Genomic DNA, 7703 nt, shown 5'->3' with positions numbered 1-7703 from the left:
AGAGAGAGAGAGAGGGGGAGAGAGAGAGCGAGAGAGAGAGAGAGAGAGAGAGAGAGAGAGAGAGAGAGAGTCGGTGGCTTAGAAAACTAGGACAGTCTGTCAGCTCATTACCAAGCTTACTGTAATTCACTAATTTGTTTTAACAGCTAACATGGTATTATACTGTACAATGTTTACTTCTTTAAGGTGTGTCAATGCCCAAATACAGTTTTTCTAAATTATCTAAGTACTGCATTTCTGTTACATAATTCTAACAAAACTGCAAGATAAATTGAGTTTATTCGTAATTTTATGGAAAACATAAAACAAAATCTGGATGTTCCCAGTGCATGTGAAGTACAATTTCTCATTCTCTCACTCACACCAGGTGAAAATTTAGAGTTACCAAAATAGCTTGGTCTATGAAAACAAACAGGAGCACTTGGGTAAAACCCACGCATGAACTCCACTCAGACAGGTTGCTGCTGGGTTGTGAACCAGTGACCTTCTTGTTGTGAGATGATAACTCTAAAAACAATAAAGAATTAAGCTGCAAGCAGGGATAAATGAGCCTTTTACCTCAGTATACTGTACAATAAGCACAGTCAACCCTACACAAAAAACACCAACATACACAAACATAAGGATTGGACAGGACAAAAATGTTTTCAAAATTGGGACTATCATCTAAAATGGCTGACATTTCGGAGTAAAGGGAATACCAAAAACATCACCTTCAAAATCAATATCTGACAAAATTTGAATATGATATGAAAAGGAAGCCAGAGATTGATGTCTAATGGTGCGTTCACACCGAACGCGATTTCAGCATCAGGAGCATCAGGTTTACATACAAAGTCTATGGTGGACGCGCTTCAAGCAACGTCGGGAAGTTCTGCAGCGCCTCAAGCGCGATTAGAGSAKCGCGATTTGAACGATTTGAACGATCTGAGCGTTCGACGCGTTGAGGCGTAAATCGCTGAAAATCTGAACTTTTGCAGCTCATTGCGCCGCGTCAACCAATCAGAGAGACTCCACTGTGTGACGTAGTGACAGATTTCCCGACGGGACAGTTTACTGAATGATGTCCACTAACCTGAAACAGACGGAGAGGAGCTCTTTAGCTGAAATCGAGTGCCTGCAGTCGGTGTCTAGATATCTGCACCAATGCGTGGCAGCGACTCATCAGACTGGAAAAATAGTCCTGAAAGCGAGCTGTGAGCCTCTACTCTGAATTATCTGGTGAATTAATTATGAATTAATTATCTGATGAACTTGACATGATCTTGCTCTCTGTAAATAAAGCAAAGCCACTTCCTCGTCCGACATTAAACAGAGCCCGACAGAGGAGGGAGGGGCAGGCTCTGCCGTGCAGCGCTTCAACAGCTGTCCTGCGTCTGACCTCAAAGTGCACGAGCTTCAAACTTCAGCGTTGGCTGCGATTTTGAAGCTGAAATCGCGTTCGGTGTGAACGCAGCATAAGAATAAAATGTGTAGCTTCCTGTTCACTGTACATTGACCTGTGCAGTTGGTAGACCTAAGGAAAGGATGAAATATTGACATGCAATAGTGTTGAGGAGCGGACTTTGATCAAACATGTGGCTTTAGGTAGAAATCAGACATTCTATGTGTGAGTTCAGATGAGCTCCTGATGAAGACTTTTTCAGATGTGCTAGAAACTACCGAATTGGGGGAAAAAGTCCGGTTTATTCCTGTCTTCACATGTACTCCAGTAGATTCAGTCATAAACATGGAGGTGGCTGACGAGTTAGGGTTAGGGTTAGGGTTAGGACTAGGTTAGGAGAGGAGAGAAGCATCCCTCTCTACAGAGACACTTTCCAGCTCATCCTAGGGGACCCAGAGACGTTCCCAGGCTAGAGAGGATACATGATCCCTCCAGTGGGACGTGCTCTGAACACCTAAAGGGAGGAATCCAGGAGTCATCCTAGTCAGATGAACCACCTCAACTGACTCCTTTGATGTGAAGGAGCAGTGACTCTACTCCAAACTCCCCACCAGATGACAGAGTTCCTCACCCTATCTATAAGACTGAGCATTACAGCATCTCATTCTTTTAGTCATGAAAGACACCTTAAGAAAAACCATGGCCTCAGATTGAGAAACTGACCCATATCCCAGACACTTCACACTCGGCTGTGAACCGCCCCAGTGCACGCTGAAGGTCTTGGCATGAAGACGCCAACAGAACCATATCATCTGCATACAGCAGCGATGAGACTTCCTAAACCAGACACCCTCCTGTTCATTACTGCACCTTGAGATCCTTCCCAAAAACACTGCAAACAGGACCAGAGACAAGGCACAGCCCTGACAAAATCCAACATGCATTGAGAATATGCTCCATTACTGCTGCTGTCCACCAGAGTCCAGTTCCTTTGACTGCCATTGCAACAGGCACTGTTGACCTTCAGGCCACAACTCTTAGAAGCCACATCTGCAATGGAGGTTCTGAACATGGCCTATTCAGATTCCATGTCCTCGACCTCCCCCAGGACATGTGGAAGACTCTTCTGGAAGTGAGAATTGAAGATCGAACAGACAGGGGGTCTTTGCCTGACATTCCCAGTTCACCCTTTGTTTGGGTGGGTCGTGGGTGTCGGCCAGTGWCATTATGGATCCCACTCTCATTCAGGACTTTTATGACCAGCACCCAGACATTCCAGGTCCCTCTGGAGTTGGACTTAGTGACGGGGGTAATGTCAAGGACAGCTCTGTTGGTTAGTGCCTCTACCATTGTGCATTTGATCTTGTTTCATTTTTAAACTTCCTGTTYTATTTTGTACACTAACTTCCTGTCTCATTTCAGACAACTTCACTTCCTGAGATTCCATCAGCACTGCCACACCCTAATCTCATACACCTGTGTCACGTGTCTTCCTTTGTTCATTTTTACCTCACCCCATGAAGCTCCCCTTTGCCAGTTCGTCTTCATCCTTAGTGTTAAGCGTTCCAGCCTTCATCCTACTTTGTCTTCCAGATAACTTGACCCAGCTTGTATTTTGGATTTGCCTCTTACTCTATTTGGGATACCTTAGCTTGGACTGCGACTTTATGTACCGTCCCTGGACCAAATAAAAGGATTAATGATTTTGAGTGACTGTGTTGAGTCTTGCATTTGAGTCCTTTTTCTGTGCCATACATTACTCATCCACCCGTCGCCTCTGTCCCTGGGCAACTCCGGAGACCTTCTCCAGGAGTTGGGTTCCAGAGACCAAGCTGTGAGTAGCTTGTGAGTAGAGGTGAGCCAAACTGTGTCTAGCTAGTAATGCTCAACCTTACCCACAAGCTATGGCTCCTTACTCGCAAGTGATGTTAAGTTCCACATCCCTAGAACCAGTCTCTGCCTCCAGGAATTGGCCCGGCCAGGGACCCTCCTTCACATGCATTGCACCTGACCTCGATGGTCCTCCCCACAGGTGGGGGGGGGGGGGGGGGGGGGGGGTCAAATATCTGGTCAAATATATGTTTATTAAAGTTAAGCAATGGCAATTATCTTATTATATTTTGCAAAGTATAAAATACTTAATGATTGAAAATTTTTAAGCGTGTATTGGCCTTCATCAGCCATAATAATCCATGTTGGTCGACCTCCATAAATCAAAAACAATATCACAACAGCACAGCATCTATGTTGTGAGTGACTTTCATCTAGTACCACACTACGTTATAGCTCAATACATATATAACTGACTGAGTTAAAGTCATCTGCATTTGCTTATGTTGCTTAGCTGTAGTGTCCACAGGTTGACTCCAAAGGTTAGACTGTTTTAGGTTAACATCCAATGAATGTTTTCTGAGAGTTTTATTAAAACCCTAGTAGTTTCTGATAACAGAGACATGGCTAAAAATATTATCACCCATTTTTTACACCTTATTGGAAAAAATTATTTACAGTAATGTAAATGTAGACTCAGATTTACTGTACAGCACTGTTCACCCACATGCTTCAACATGAGCACATTATTGATGAGTCAGCATTATTACCTCCGCCAAGGGTGAGGTAATGTTTTCGGTCGCTAATGTCTGTCCATCTGTCTGTCTGTCAGTCTGTGGTTCTGTCATTCTGTCATTCTGTCTGTGGACAACATTACTCAAAAACTTGTGGACGGATTGTCATGACATTTTTACCACAGGTGGGTACTGGCTCATGTAACACACCTTTAAGTTTTGGTGATGTTCCGAATCACGATGTGGATACAGGAATTTTTTTTTCTAACACTCTGAGATCGGCAAAGCTGTGATGCTTTCATAGGGCGTGGGTTTCAAAGTGTCCAGCAGGTGGCACTGTAGTATTGGTGTGCCCCTTTGTAACTCTATAACAGGGTGGGAAAAATTGGTCTTGGCGGAGGTTTGCACTCTCCGAGTGCTTCTAGTTGTTGTTTTGCCTTTAATTTCTTTCTGTACATTTTAGTGCTTCTGTGTTATTTAATTATAAATGTACAACATTCAGCTCATTCAGGAGATGTGTCTTTTGATGGGGGTGTAACGTTTAGCTACTTTTATCTGTTAGCAATACAGCTTCTCTTTATTTTCAGCTTTCAGTTAGCCTTTTGCTGCTTTCAGCTTGTACCTAGCCTTTTGGTACTGTTTAACTTTTAGCCAGTGTTGTAATCCTTTAAGCTTTTAGCTCTATTTCAGCCTCTTTGACAAATGTTAGCGTAGACATTCAGCACTCGGCGTTCTCAACGCCCTTTTCAGAGAAAATGCAGTTTCTTTAGTTTGATTTTTAAATCTGTTTTTGGATGTGAGGACCAACCTGTGCTGTGAGGTCAGAACACTTCACACCCTGAAGCAAACATTTCCACCAAACTGAATATGATGCAGACACAAAGACCAGTGAGTAAATTCTCTTTTTATACTTTTTAATTAACCAACCAACCATTAGCATTGCAAGCACAACTGCACTGTTATTGCCCTGCTATATTTAAAACTCTGAAATTTATCAATGGTTGTTAATTTTCATTTATTGTATGTGATGTGAAAAATAACATCCAACCCATTGAAGGGTGGACATTGACACTGATTACATTCACAGGGTGGCGCTGCTCTGCAGACATATTTTTTGTTTGAAAACATCTGGCGTGTCTGGATGCTACACTGCAAGAATGAGGGCAGACATCCAGGTGAGAAAAATATATTTTCAAATTTCATTTTTAGACACTAGTCGTGTTTTAATTGAAGAAAATAAAATTAACAGTCTATATTTATAACTCCTCAGAAAACAGGGTTGAGCGTTCAGTTGTGTTGCCAATTTATGAATGGAAACAACCTGACTTAATTTGTTCAATTGTAGTTTTATGAGCAAAGTAGTGTCATGTTGAAATATGAAGCTAATTTATATCATTGTTTCTAAATGTTCCATGAGTTTATGTTCATTACTAAGCACTGTGGGTTATATTTGATTCCAGTGACATTACATTGTTGATTATATAAGTAATGACAGACCCATTCATGCCCAGAATAGCCCTAAATGGGCAAGAAAACCAGTGAGTTGACCTTCATACCTGCTTCCTGATTAAGTAATCTCAGAAAATGAGTCAGAAACACAATTATTACCATTTCTTAAGTCAAAGGGTTAAAAAGGCAAAAGTGTTACAATCTGCGTCAGTTTATCCCAAACAATATGTAGGAGGGGCAGGAAAAAAGGTTGATGTCAGCAGGGAAGAAGAAGAGGGAGGACTGCCTTCATCCTTTTCCTGTTTCCAGACCCCTCCTCCCCTCTTCTTATCAGAGTGCTGGGGGGTGGGAGGGGGAGAGAAAGGATCAGCAGGAGAAGTGAACGGATTAACAACTGTGAGCAGGGCCATGGGACTAGATAAAACTGAAAATAACCTGGGATAGACAACAGAAAACTCTCTGCTGAGGAAACAAAAAAGTAAGTTGAGTGGATAAAAAAAGAGAGAGTTAATAATGTGTTTAAAGAAGGTGAAGTGATCAAGAGTCAACTAGAAGAGAGAAGCAAGCTGTCCTGAAGACAGGTGGACCTGGACCCATTCAGCCCTCAGCGCTGCCCACCAGAAGCAACATGTACAGTGGATATGGAGGTATGTAAGAATCATTAACTTCCTGTTTGTCAGGAGGTGTTAGTTATAAAGTAATCTGGTCATGTTAATCATAAAATGTCTTTTTTTTGTTGCACTAGCCTCAGTGTGACAGTTCTATTAGAAATAATGCACTGTTCTTACATTTGGTGACTGCTGTAAAGAACCACATCAGATAAAATAGTTACATTTGATTTGAACTGTTCTTTGTTTGAAACGGACACACACAGCTTCTATTAACACAACACAACTTGTACACTCAGAAGTAGTATCTAAAGCACATTGTTTACTTCCTCTTTAAGCTCCTGGTACATTTTATTATTCTCATACTCCCGCCTGCTGGTTGGTTGTTTTTTTTCCCCTGCATATATCATCTCTGCCCTTCTCTGTAGTTTTTTGATCCCATTGAGAACAGATGGTTAGCCTTCACCAGCCCATCAGGTCTTTGGTTCTGTTGTCTAAAGGGGTCTCCCACTTTGACTTTAAACCTTTCACCCTGCACTCATCCTCACAGATGCATCCTGGGTCCTATCCTGTGTGGTAGACCCAGACCTCTACTGTTGCTTGGTGTCTCAGTACTGGTGATATCTGTCACTTCCTCAGCCTGTAGGTGGGACATGTTATGGGTTAAGGCGCAAGTCTTTCAGTGATGGTTCCTCTTGTTCTTCGTCCTGACTCAGTTTCTGCTTTTTAAAACAATCATGGTTCAAGCTCCAGGCCACCGTCTCACTGGGCTGGGTCTGTTGGACATGATATACAGCATTTGTGGGAGACTTTCTGAAATGTCTCAAAAATATTTGGAGGAAGTTCTTGATTTTTTCACGTGAGTCACAGGGGTTTTCATGTTGTGGCTTCAGTGCTGCATTTTGCATGGTTCTCTTTATGGGAGGAAACATCTAGATGCCCTAAATATCCAGGTCTAACCACACCACCCTTAAATGACACTAATCATAAAACTGCTTCAAATCCAGAGCCTGCACAGCACTGCAGCAACTAGAGCTGTTGCGTCATAGCAAGAAGGTTGTAGGTTTGACTCCCTGGCCTTTCTGTCCAGAAATTTCATGGTTCATGGTTCATGATTTATGGAGTTTATGTGTTCTCATCGTACACACATGGATTTCCTCCAGGTGCTCCAGTTTTCTCCCACAGACCAAAAACATGAGTGCTAGGCTGATTAACTCTAAGATGTCCTTAGGTGTGAATGAGTGGTGTATGGTTGTGTCCCTGTGATAGACTGGAGACTTGTCCAGGGTCGTCTCTGACACATGGACTGCTGGAAATGGGCACCAGATCCTCAGCATAGACTAAAAAATAATGGGTAAAATGGATGGATGGATGGATGGATGGATGGATGGATGGATGGACGGACGGACGGACGGATGGACGGACGGACGGACGGACGGATGGACGGACGGACGGATGGACGGACGGACGGACGGACGGATGGACGGACGGACGGACGGACGGACGGATGGACGGACGGACGGACGGACGGATGGACGGACGGACGGACGGACGGATGGACGGATGATGGATGGATAGATGGACGGATGGATGGATGGACGGACGGACGGACGGATGGACGGACGGACGGACGGACGGATGGACGGACGGACGGACGGACGGATGGACGGATGATGGATGGATAGATGGACGGATGGA

This window comes from Austrofundulus limnaeus, unplaced genomic scaffold (assembly GCF_001266775.1).
Source record: "Austrofundulus limnaeus strain Quisiro unplaced genomic scaffold, Austrofundulus_limnaeus-1.0 Scaffold1387, whole genome shotgun sequence".
Lineage (NCBI taxonomy): Eukaryota > Metazoa > Chordata > Actinopteri > Cyprinodontiformes > Rivulidae > Austrofundulus > Austrofundulus limnaeus.
Note: the sequence above shows the minus strand (reverse complement) of the source record.